Source organism: Microtus pennsylvanicus, chromosome X, assembly GCF_037038515.1.
Source record: "Microtus pennsylvanicus isolate mMicPen1 chromosome X, mMicPen1.hap1, whole genome shotgun sequence".
NCBI classification, from domain to species: domain Eukaryota; kingdom Metazoa; phylum Chordata; class Mammalia; order Rodentia; family Cricetidae; genus Microtus; species Microtus pennsylvanicus.
Window position 1 is genome coordinate 93,679,795 of NC_134601.1, and position 12,517 is coordinate 93,692,311.

At 45.1% G+C, this 12,517-nt stretch overlaps 1 protein-coding gene across 6 annotated transcripts in view; it reads left to right on the forward strand.

Moving 5' to 3' along the window:
* Nucleotides 1-635: 635 nt before the first annotated feature.
* Nucleotides 636-12,517, forward strand: part of Zfx (zinc finger protein X-linked) — a 43,965-nt gene continuing 32,083 nt past the window's right edge. The window contains exons 1-2 of one of the 6 annotated variants that reach the window (XM_075958878.1): nucleotides 670-993; nucleotides 9,493-9,560. The gene's annotated coding sequence lies outside the window, so the exon portion shown is untranslated. Of the gene's footprint in view, nucleotides 994-1,218; nucleotides 1,258-1,748; nucleotides 2,429-9,492; nucleotides 9,561-12,517 lie in introns of those variants that run through there. The other 5 variants (XM_075958881.1, XM_075958877.1, XM_075958884.1 and 2 more) reach the window with 5 other exon arrangements.

The following is a 12,517-nucleotide window of genomic DNA, read 5'->3' on the forward strand; positions in this document are numbered from 1 at the left end:
TTGTTTTCTAGATATTTCTGGAGGAATGTATGACATGATCACTGCCACATAAAAGTAAAAATTTTTACACTCCAAATAATGTAACACACGTGTCCAGAAACTATACCACTAAAAATTCCTGTTCACTGCAGTGTGAGAAAGTCTTCAAGATGCACACCCCCCCCCCCCAGACCAATGTGGCCTCCTGACAGAAAGCTTATTTATTAAAAAAAATTCCAGGGTTTGGTAGTTGTTTTAGAGACCCCCCCTCATTCAAATTGGCAAGCCCATTTTCATTTTGTTTCAAAGTTGTTTTTTAAAAGGAAGACAGGAGACGGCGGGGGTTGCTAAATTTATCTTCTTCCCCAGGCACCGGGGATTGAAAAAAAAAAACCACATTTACTGCGGGAGGGGGTCTGAGGGCCTGCAAACAACTCGAGCCACCGCCTCAGGCCAGGACCCTCGCGGAGAGGCGGTAGGTCTCCCTGGAGGCCCCCAGGGGGTGGTTGCGGCCCACAAACATGGTGGGGGGCGGCCCGGGCCTCCCGCCTCTCCACGGGGTCGGCGGACCACGGCCTCGTGCGGACTTTACAGCCCAGGCAGCGGTGGCAGCGGTGTGTGTGTGGCGGCGGTGGCGGGCGGGAGCGCGGAGGTGGAAAGAAGGGGGGCGCTGTCACGGAAACTCGGGCCGTCGGAGACCCCGCCGCAGCGAGTCCACTGGGCTGCCCGGTTGTGGGGCGTGAAGGGCGCCGAGCCGGGGTGTCCTAGGGACCCACCGGGCGGAGGAGGGGGCCCCTCTATCCTTCCGCATTTTCCTGGGTCTCTCTCCCGGCGGTGACGTGACGTGCTGACGGCGGGCCCGTGCCGGGGAGCTGGGCCGCTTTTTGTCAGCTCCGAGCTCGGCCCCTCCTCCCTCCCTCCGCCCGCCCCACCAGCCGGAGCCCGGCCCAGTGCTCCAGAGAAAGGCCGGCCTGCAGCACCCGCCACCGTCGCCGACCGCCGCACGCCCGTCCGGTGAGTCCGGGGTGCCGCTGCTGCCGTGGGGCCTAGCGCGCGCGCCGGCGGCCTGGTCCCGGCCTGGTCGGGCGGCCCGCAAGGCGCCCTCCCGCGCTAGGCCGGGCGGCGTGGCGCGCAGCGCCGTGCAGGCCCGGAGGAGGCCGCAGTTAGGCCTGGGGTGGCGCCCGGGTGTGGGAAGCGACGGTTGAGGCGCGCTCCGTAAACGGGCGGCGGCCGGGGCGCTGTTGCCCGGAGGTTGGGGAGGCGGCGGACGGGTCCTAGGTGGGCGACGCGGCCGACCCGGGGCACCGTGCGGGGGCGAGGCCTAGCGAGGAGGCTAAGGCTGCAGGCGTGAGGTGAAGGCCGCAGGCCGGGCCGGCCGATTTTCGCTATGTAAATATGGGCGAGGGGGGGGAAAAGACGGACGGGGGACAAGATGGCGGCCGCTCGGCGCCTGCTGCAGGGGACGACTGAGGGGGTTGCCGGGAGGGGGAGCCGCCATCTTGAAGGCGGCGTCTGAGGAGAAAATTCCGCTACAGCCCGTGAGGGGGGGTGGGAGAGCGGGCAGCGGCCGCGGCGGCGCTGGCGACGGGCACCGGAGCCCGGGCGCGGCGTCGAGTGTGCGCGGAGGGGCGTGTTCGTTCCCCATGGCGGCCATTGCCCTCGCCGCCATGATGAGCACTCGGATTCCAGGCGCTTGGCGGCAGCGCCACCTTCCTGCCCAGCCTCCCACAGCCCCGTGACTGGCTGCTGTTTCCGCTGCATTTCGGCTCAGCAGCCGCAGGCGGCCATCGCGGTCGCCTTGGCGCCAGAGCCACCTCATCTGTTTCGCTCCGGGACTCTGAGCTCTTGCCGCCACCGCCGGTGAGCTGCACCGGTGACAGTCGCGAAACGGGAGACATTTTATTGTTTTGTTTTGTCCCCCCCCCCTCAGAGACAGTCAGCCATGGCCGTTAGGGTGACCCCAATGCGGGTGTTCTCCGCCAATCGTTGCATTCACGAGTCCGTGAATAAAGAAAGAAAAACGATGGGAAAGTTCTCACCACCCTTTTGACCAATAGGGGGAAAAAGGCGTCCTACGAAAGCGGAAGACTTAGTGGCGGAGGGAAGTTTTGGTATTCCTTTCCGTGGAAACAAGTTGCTGGGGAGGCTGCCTTTGAAATTTTGGTATCTCCTTTATTTATTTTAGTTGAGGGAACTAGGAGGGAAGGGAGCGAGTCTCCTGGAGCAGCGAGTGCCGTACCCCCTAGCGCACCTCATGTGCCGGGCTAGCTAGGGTGTCCGTGAAGTTGGGTCGCGCGCGGCACGCGACTCGGGGAAAGTTGTCTCCCTCGCACCGCACCCAACTTTCTTGGGAAGCTTGGAGTGAGTCCTGTGTTAGCGGTGCCGCTTTCCGACGGGGCGCCGGGGCCGCAACCCCCCCGAGGTTCGCGGACGGACGTGCCGGCTGCAGGTTGGTGGAGGCGGGCGAGCGAGGGCTGGCGTGCGCCGAGCGCCTCCGAGTTGAGCCGAAGCTCCGTCCGAGCCCCGTGGGCTCCCAGCGAAGGCACAGCTTCCGTTTGAGGCGTCGGGAGGGGGTGCCTGGAACAGGGGCCGCTTTGAGCTTCCGAACCGGGGCCGTTTTTAGGTGGTGGCCCAGAGAGGCAGAGGGCGTTTCAAGGGTGAAGTTTCTCCTGAGAACGACGAGTGTTTTCACTATTGGCCTGAAGCGGACAGCCTAGGTAGGAGTGGTGGGAACTGAGGCTGGGAGAGGTGGGCCGCGCCTTGCTGGGCGGGAGGGTTTGTGCCCGCGGGGGACGCAGCAGGGGCGCCCTCCCTCGCGGGGTCGGTGCTCGAGAGCGTTCGGCTCTGCTAGGATAAGTTGCAGAGAAGTAGTTGTAGGTTGACCAGTGTTTTCCCGGCGATGATGAAGCCAGAGTGCTCAGAAGCCAGGTTTTCTTACCCTCTTAAGAGATGTTTATTACATTTTGAATGATGTTTTCGTCAGACAGCTGCCCTTTTCTTTACTCGCTGTGAATATCGTTTTGCTCAGAGCTGTTAATATTTCCGTGGTAAACTGAGGAGGGTTTCCTGTAATCTCATCCACCATCGTTGAAAATTAAGATTGGTGCAGCTTGAAGATGAGAAATGAGCCTGTAAGTGTTTCTATGGTAATTTTTTTAAGAAGTCGGTTTTGAAGAGTAGCTGGAAGGATGATTATTAAAACCAGTGGCCTTCAGGTGCCCTTTGCAATCTGTTTTTTCTCCCTGCTGAGAGGAACCACCGTTTTGTTTGAGAGGCTAACTAAGGTTATTTGCTAAGCCAAGCCTCCCTGCGGTTTTTTTTTTTTTGGATTAATATTTGACTTATCTAGACGCACAGGTGGGAAGTGTGTTTCAGAATTTTATGATACAAGCTTGTGAGTTGCGTCGTTATTGATTGTCAGTGTTTCCACTTTTGTAGACAGCAACAGGTTGGAAATAATGCTCCTGAAGAGCATGGAAGACCTGGGACAGTTTTTCCATAGAGGCCATGGCAAACTTATTAAAGAAGTTATCTTGAGCCTGACATGCCATTTGCCCTGGCACTGGGAGGTGGAGGCAGGCAGGTGGACTTCTGTGAGTGGCCTCATCTTGGTCCACATAGTGAGTTCCAGGACAGCCAGAGCTACATAGTGAAGCCCTGTCTCAAAAAAAAAATCACATTTGAAAAATTCTCTTAAAAGGCAATTTAAGATGCAGTTTTTGGGTGTGTGTGTGGGGGAGAGCAGTCAGAATGGGTAATATATAGTGTGCAATTGTTCAGTTTAATTAGTACAGTCAAGCAGTTCTTTATAGTGGGTATTGAGGATTGAGAAGAAATTCATTTCAAATTGTATAATTAGGAAGATTGGGAATGTATAGTTTTCATCAGGAGTGGTTACACACAAAGTCCTTTTCCCTGCTGAGACACTTCCTACCTTACCCACCTTGGATAAACGAGATGCTTTTTTATTTATATGTACTTTCCAAATAGATGGATATTTTCTTTCCTTTTTTTTTCAATTTCCATTTTCCAAAAAAAAAAGTGCTGGAGTTTCCTTTCAGAGACATTCCCCTGTATTGCTGCTGTCAGTCACCAACATTTGGACTTGATTTATCACTAATAATGCACTGTTTGTACTTGTGTACAGGGGCAGTTCATTTTATTATAACCTAAAAAACCCTTAACTGGCTCCTGAAATCCTTCACCCTCATCAAAGGTTTCATTTTTGTTTGTTTTGAGAGCCAGTCTAATTAAGTAGCTCAGTTAGCTTCAATCTTCCAATTCTCCTGCCTCAGCCTCCTAAGTGCAGGGATTCAGGCGTGTGTGTTGCCACAAATGGCTTAGATTCTTTTTTTTTTTTTTAATTTTATTAACCTAACTGAAAAGGCTAACCCAGTTATCTGGTTGTCAGTGTGTCATCCTGTTCATGATTTTTTTTTCCTCCGTGTAGGCTTTTTTCTTTACCTTTTGTCTCTGTAAGAATTGCCTTACTTTTGTCTAGCCTTGCCTCCTGCACACACCTTGGTCTGTCTCCTTTGGGGTGGACCTCTGCTGATTGAGTCCCTTTCTGGTTTATTTTAGCCTATTTGTTTGTTTGAGACACCAGGGGGCCTCGATCTCAGCTGCCGCTCCTTCCCTGGATTAGCCGTCCAGATACAGTCTCCTGCAACTTAGCTCGTGCCTTCCTGGTCCTTCAAGTAGTCTTGGTTTTGCTTACTGTACAGAAGCCTCATCTGTTTTCTCCTTTGCTTTATGCAGTACTTTTCACTTCACCTTTTCCTAAATCCAATAATTCCCAAGTCAGAAAATTTCTTCGGCATGCCAATGGGTTTGTCACACGAAAGGGTTCTTTTTCACACATTACTCTGCTGTCTTTGTCTCCTCAGTGTTTTATCAGCTAGCTTCTCTCTGGAATCTTGTCTGCTAGTTCAATGTCTGTTACCATGTTCACATACCTAGTTTCTCATCCAGCGTTTGAAGTGTCTAATGTCTTAACATAGCTGAAACCAAACTTACCCAGCATAAAGATGACCAATACCATTTATAGGAAATTTTTTTTTTTGAGACAGGGTTTCTCTGTGTGTCCTGGAACTCACTCTGTAGACCAGGTTGGCATCGCACCCACAGAGATCCTCCTGCCTCTGCCTCCCGAGTGTTGGAATTAAAGGTGTGTGCCGCTGCCGCCACCTGGCTTCTTACTCTTTCTGTTAGCACCACCAGTTTTCCTGGATTGTTACACTTTGTTCCATAGAACAATGTGGACATCTTTAATTTAGCATTTAATTTTTTATGTTTTAGTGGTATATTTGCATTTTTGTCTTCTAAATAGAATGTAGAAGAGATAGCTTCTCATTTGTCTTTGTCCCCAAGCAGTACCTGGCAGATGTTCATTATCTCCCCCAAACAATTACCTAAATTATTGGGCACAGTAAGTTTGGTTTATTTAAGTTGAATAGTTTCCAGCTATTCAAATTCAGTTATCTATCTAGCATGTCCTTTGACCAAGGAATATTCATTTTAAGGCACACCTATCTTGTTAGGACAGCAGGTCAAACCCAGGTGCTGAGTAACCTCTATCCCTATCCCATATCTGATTGGAATATGGCCAGCATGCTCTTATTCCTGCCAAATTGTTTTTCCAGACAGCATTTTTTAAAATCCATGTAATCTTAACCCCCCCTTTTTTTGCTCAGCAGGAAGTACACTTAAACTACATGGCCTTGATGTATATAGTCATTTGTCTTTTAAAAATTAAAGTTTTAAATTATGAAGTATTTCAAAATTACTAAAAGTAAATATTAATGAGAGTTTACAGATTTTAGTGTGTTATGTTATTTGATACACACACATATGTTTGATGAATAGTCTAACAGATTCAAGGGTGCATCCCCCTTCATCCCCATTTCTCTTTTTTAATATCCCCATTACGTTGTTCTAATATGTGTGTAATGAAAAAATAGCAAATATGTGTTTTAGCTATCTATTGTGGATTGTTCTATGTATTCATTCTTTTTCTTCTTTTTTTTCGACACAGGGTTTCTCTGTAAAGCCTTGGCTGTCCTCTAACTCCTTCTGTAAACCAGACTGGCCTTGAACTCAGAGATCTGCCTGCCTCTGCACCACCATGCCCTACCTATTAATTATAATTTTTGAGATTCAATTTATTGGCTTTCCGATGTGCTGCAGGAATTTCTGGGATCCCTAATAGTCTTATAGGGGGGGTCTATGAAGTCAGATTTTCATAATACCATTATTTGCTCTTTTCATCCACAGTCATCTGTACATTATACATGTATTAGAGAATTCAACAGTGTCATAATGGAGTAAGAACAGAAACGGTTGACATTCATCTTTTTCTCTGTGAAGAGTCATTAGATTTGCAGAATTGTAAAAGTTTCATTTTTACTTAAAAATTAATTCTAAAATTATTTATGCTTATATAATAAGATTTTTAATGCATTAATGTTTTTAAATCTCTATCTCAGCAATGGTGGTGTGCACACTTTTAATCCCAGTGCTCAGGAGGCAGAGCCAGGTAGATCTGAGTAGAGGCCAGCCTGAAATACCAAGGGAGTTCCAGGACAGCCAGGACTACACAGAGAAACCTCTCCAAAAACCAAAACAAAGCAAAAGCTCACTTCAGTTTCAGAGGAGCTTGAAACTTAGCAGTCCTGCTTTTAACCTCCCAAGTGCTTAGGTGTCACCAGGCTGGATGGACTTGTAGTTTTAAGTATGAATGACATAAAAAAAAAACTTCTTGTGGTCCTTTATTTTTGAAAGCTTGAATGAGTCCTGAAACCAAAAGGTTTGAATGAAAACTACTGTTGTAGTTCACTCTTGGTGTTTGGGGCAAGCGGTGCTGGGCTTCAGAGCCAGTCTTTGACTGCTAGGAAAGCCTTCCCCATGCTGTACTTGAATGTATGAAAACACTGTGATGTTTCCTTGGGGTGGGGGGCACGTGAAGCTGTTGGCAGTTTTCAGCACTTTCTAACAGTGCCGCTGTGAACGTCCTCAAACAGCTCTCTGTCCCGAGACTAGTAGAGGTGCGGTTGCTGCATTGAAGAAGTCTGCATTGTTTTACAGGGAATTGCAAAAACGCCCAGTTGCATTTGACAATCTTACCAGTTGTTTCTGATCTTGATCATTGCCGAAAGATTAGATTTTGCTATTTTTGTGAAGCTGTTGGGTATAAATGCACTCTGCTTACTGTGCTTATTTTGCATTTCTTTGGTTACTATTGGGGTTGGCTGGACCACCCCCTTCAAGTTTAGTGCCCATTTGAGTTTTCTGGGAATCATTTGTCCATGCATCCTTTTATTGACTTTTATGTTGGCCTCTTCCTTCCTTTCTTTTTTCTTTTTTTGTTTTTGTTTTTCGAGACAGGGTATCTCTGTAGCTTTAGAACCTGTCCTGGAACTAGCTCTTGTAGACCAGGCTAGTCTCGAACTCACAGAGATCCGCCTGCCTCTTCCTCCCAAGTGCTGGGATTAAAGGCATGTACCACCACTGCCCGGCCTGTTGTCTTTTTTCTTACGGTTTATGGATATTTTTGTATTCTGGATCCTAAAGATTTGTTATTATATATGATGAAAATATCTTCCTACTCTGTGACTTTTCTTGTAGTTTTGTTTACTTTTTGTGTAGGTCTTAATGTGAAAGTAGCCAGATTTGGCTGTGTGTGTGTGTGTGTCCACTACCTGGCCGTGTGCTTCCTGCCCCCCCCCCCCCCCCCCCGTTTCTCTGTGTAATAGTCCTAGCTGTCCTGGAACTAGCTGTTGTAGACCAAGCTGGCCTTGAACTCACAGAGATCCATCTGCCTCCCTAGTGCTGGGATTAAGGGCATGCGCACCACCACCACCTGGTGTGCTTTTTCTTATGTACAATTTGGAAATTTTTTTCTAGTGTGTGATATAGGGATCTCATTTATGTTTGCATTTGAATTTCTCAAATAACTGAGCCTTGTTTCCCCAACCCCTGAGGTATACCATATTCCACACATCTGTACATCTGTTTTTATTTTGTTTAAATTTAATTACATTATGTGTGTGTGTGTGTGTGTGTGTGTGTGTGTGTGTGTGTGTGTGTGTGTGTGGTGTGTGAGGTTCTCTATCATGTGGGTCCTGGGGATTGAATTCAGGTTGTCAGGTTTGGTTGCACGTTCTTATGCCCTCTGAGCCATCTCATTGGCTTCACATCTGTTTTTAGTTTCTCTTTCTGTTTTTATTGCCCTGTTTGGCTAGTTCTATCACTGCCACATTGATTTAATGATGATAGCTTTATAATTAAGTCTTTGTATATTCCTTTTTATCTTAAGGGTTATTTTATCTGTTTTTTTTGTCTCCTTTAGGGTTAGTTTTTCAATTTCTGTGAAGAATGATTGGATTTTTATTGGATTTGCATCTACCTCTATTGAAAATTCTAGTCTTAGTTTATAATCTTGGTTGTGATTTAAGTCAGGTCTTCTCTTAGTTTGTTCTCTGACGCCCCTTTTGTGGCACTATAGACTAAACTCAGTGATTCACACATGCTAGACCAGTGTTCTTCTGCCAAGTTGTGTTTCTCTTTTTTCCCCTCATGTATCCCAGACTGTTACTAGTTGTATGTAGCTAAGGATAACCCTGCAGTCCTGTTTTTTTTATTGTTAGTTTTTTTCACATACTTGTTTATGTTGGCCTTGAATTTATTCTTTAGCTCAGGCTGGACTAGAATTTGAGGTTTTCTTACCACAGCCTATGGAATTAGGGGCTCTGCTGCCAGCTCCCTTCCCCCATTTGTGCTGAGGCTTGACTCCAGGACCTTGTGCACGATAGCTAGACAAGTGCTCTTCAACTGGGCTGTACCAGTCTAACTTTCTATTCTGTTTTCATAAGCAGCGTGGTGAATTGATCTTACATTGTTGAACTCTCAGGACATATGTCATGGATTTCCTTCCTACATTTTAACATCTTAAAATAAAAATAGAGCCCTGTTGATGGTATTGTATAATGAATTGCGTGCCCAGGCAGATGTCATCATATAGTTACAATTGCTTGCACAAGCACAGGCTTGGTCAGGACTCTTAATTTTCTTATCACTTTAGAGAATCTGTGCATTGTTTCATACTATTTCATGTCAAACAGTGCAACAGAACACAGAAGCAGTTGCTAAATGGGTGTTTGCCTTCAAAGAAAATCCACAGATAATAGTAAAGCGTTTTAGGGAACGCTGCATCACCAACACTTGCTGACAGAAAATAGTTTTGTTAGGAACAAGTGAACAGGTTTGAAGAGTTAGAAGAGTGACTCACAGAACCCTGAATGTAAATTAGGAATGCCCTGCTAATTTCTCTGAATCATAGGGCCATGGGTGTGTATGTGCGCGCATGCGTACATTCATACATGTACAACATAGTATAAAAGTCCTACCTAAATAATTCCAAAGGTTTTTTTTTTTAAATTTTGGTAAGTCTAAATGAAAATCCTAGATACTAAGGAAATAGGATATTCTATTAATTGGTTGTTTTTCCCTCTACAGGTGTGTATCACTGTGCCCAGCTAACCTTGTAAGATGAATTGGGGAGCATTCCCTCTTTTTTGAAACAGGTCTGTTTAATAGAAGTGATCTGATTATTGAAAGTTAGACAGATCTCCATTTGTAAAACTGTACTTGGTTTCTTTTTCCTTTTTTGGTAGGTTTTGGGTTTGATTGATGATTGATTTGTTTTTGGAGACAGGTTTTCTCTGTGTAGTCCTGGCTGTCCTGGAGCTTGCTCTGTAGCCCATGCAGAGATCTGCCTGCCTCTGCCTCCTGAGTGCTGGGATGAAAGGTGTGTGCCACCACTGCCCAGCTGTACTTGATTTAGCCATAGCCTCTTCTCTCCCATGGTGTGGCCTTTTGGCTTGAGTTTTTCTTTACTCTTTGGTGATTTATATAAAATAAAGTTTCCTTTCTTAGAAAAGTATAAATTCTCAACTGTTTTGATAAATACAGGGTTTTTTCGATGATGTTTAGGAAATTGACTTTAATTACCATTTTTTTATTAGTGTTGTTCATAAGTTAGTAACTAACCTGTACTTTCCAGACTTCTCCAGCTGTTCATTTTATGGGTGCTTTGTGTTTCTACTCTGGGAACTATTATTGCCTTCCTTCTGCTTTGTTTCTGTGTGTTCTGACATTAAAACAAATTCATTTGGAGGCTTGCTTATTTTTCTTAATTCCCCCCCCCCTTTTTAAGGCAGGGTTTCTCTATAGTTTTGGAGCCTGTCCTGGAACTAGCTCTTATAGACCAGGCTGGCTTCAAACTCGCAAAGATCCACCTGCCTCTGCCTCCCAAGTGCTGGGATTAAAGGCATGCGCCACCACCTCCCGGCTATTTAACTTATTTTTGAGGTACATGTATTGAAATTTGAAAACTTTTCTCTGATAACTAGGTCTTATGATTTTGATGCCTCTTTATTTTTGTGATTAAGTGGTTCTAAATACATTGCCCTTTTCGGTTTTTTTTTTTTTTTTTTTTTTTTTTTTTTTTTTTTTTGTTAAAGATGAGGTCTCATGTAACCCTCTCTAACTGGCCTGAAACTTGGTCCTCAAACTTGCTGTTAGCCACTGTAGTTTTTGGTGCCTGTCCTGGAACTAGCTCTTGTACACCAGGCTGACCTCAAACTCACAGAGATCAGCCTGCCTCTGCTTCCCAAGTGCTGTGATTAAAGGTGTGCGCCCCCCCCCTGCCCAGCTGTTTTGTTTTTGTTTTTTGAGACCGAGTTTCTCTGTGTAGCCCTGTCTGACCTAGAACTTGCTTTGTAGACCAAGCTGGTCTAGAATTCAGAGATTTGCCTGCCTCTGTGAGTGCTAGGACTAAAGGTATGCATCACTACGCCTGGCCTGCTTCCCTTTTTGAATGATTTAATTTTGACTATTATTTGGCTCCTACCTTTAACACGGCAATGATTGTACTGTATTAACTTCTCTCTGTTTGTGGAGTGGGTCTGTACTATCAATATTTTTTTTGTTTTGAAAAAGGGTTTCTCTGTGTAGCCTTGGCTGTCCTAGAACTAGCTCTTGTAGAGAGCAGCCTGGCCTCAAACTCAAGAGATTCACCTGCCTGATAGGTGTTATTTATAATATTTAACTTGGAATTCATAATAGCAAAGTTTCTAGTTTGGTTAAATTGTTTTGTGTTTTTGTTTTAAGTGACAAATCACTTTTGTAAAAATAATTGACAAAGCTTTCTTTGTGTTCTGGCGTAGTTCATACAGTTTGGGGAAAACTTGATGATTTTTGAAAGTGTTATACCTAACAGCTATATTTATTTTAAAAATCTTTATGGTGATTACACTCGTTTTTTTCCTTCCTCCTCTTTCTTTCTTTGGTGGTAGGATTGAGCCCAGGATCTTGTACATGATAGATGAGCATGTTACCACCCAGCTGCCTCTCCAGCCTAGGTTCTGTGTCTAACAAAGTTACTGCTGGTAATTTGCATGTCCCCTCAATGTGTTAGCGTTAACTTAGTCTTAGAAGTTTGCCATTTTTTTCTATATCAGCCCCCCCCCCCAACTTTTATTTTTAGGTTTTTAGCTTAGTAGTATTTTATTGTCTTTGTACTTTCTTTAAAAAAAAACAGCCTTAGATTATTCCTTCCTTAAATTAGGTGGTTCCTTAGTTTAGTTCCAGGGGAAGATTGAAGTTTAAACGCTCATTGATAGTCAGCTTGGAACATATTTACTGCTGGTCTTGTAGGGCAAACCCAGCCTGTTCTTTTGTTTAACAGCTCAAGGATTTATTAAGTTATTTGTGCAAAATTTAATTGCTAATTGCATTAACAGAAGATCAGTGTAGAAAGACTCTACAGTTCTGCAGCTGCCAGTTTAAAAACATTGTTCTAGTTATGGAAAGGCCCAATATTCTTGCCAGTGTTTAGGACATGTGGAGACCATTACTGGTGTTAGTAGTACAATTGCAGCATCTCCGAGACCTAACATAGCATATTTAGGAAAAGTGGTAATAGAAGTAGTGTTCATGTCGGTAAGGTATAGTAGTTACTTTTAGTGTTGGTGTTGTGGTAGGACAGTGATGTTAACTGTTCATAGTTAGTTTACCATGGTGGCCCATGCCCTTAATCCCAGCATTTGGGAGGCAGAGGCAGGTAGAATCTCTAGTTCAAGGCCATCTGGTCTACATAGGAGTTCCATGACAGTCGGGGTTACATAGAAAAACTAATTCTCAACAAACAACCCCAAGCAAAAATAATTAATAAAACCATAAATAAATGTTCAAAGTTTATATTTGTGGTATTGCATAGAACCCAGTTTCATAATGCTGGGCAAGCACTTTAGCACTGAACTATATAAAAAGTACAAAGTGGCAATATGTGATTTTTTTTTTAAAGTAGTTGCCAGACAATTAAGAAGAGAATTAGTTTGAATAAAGTAGTTGAAGGTGAGCGTACAGTAAACTATAAATGGAAGGCATATAGAGTAGCTCCACCTGTCATTCCAGCACTCAGGAGGCTGAGACAGGAAGATTGTTGTGATTCAAAGGCAGCCTGGGCTGTTGTGAGAAT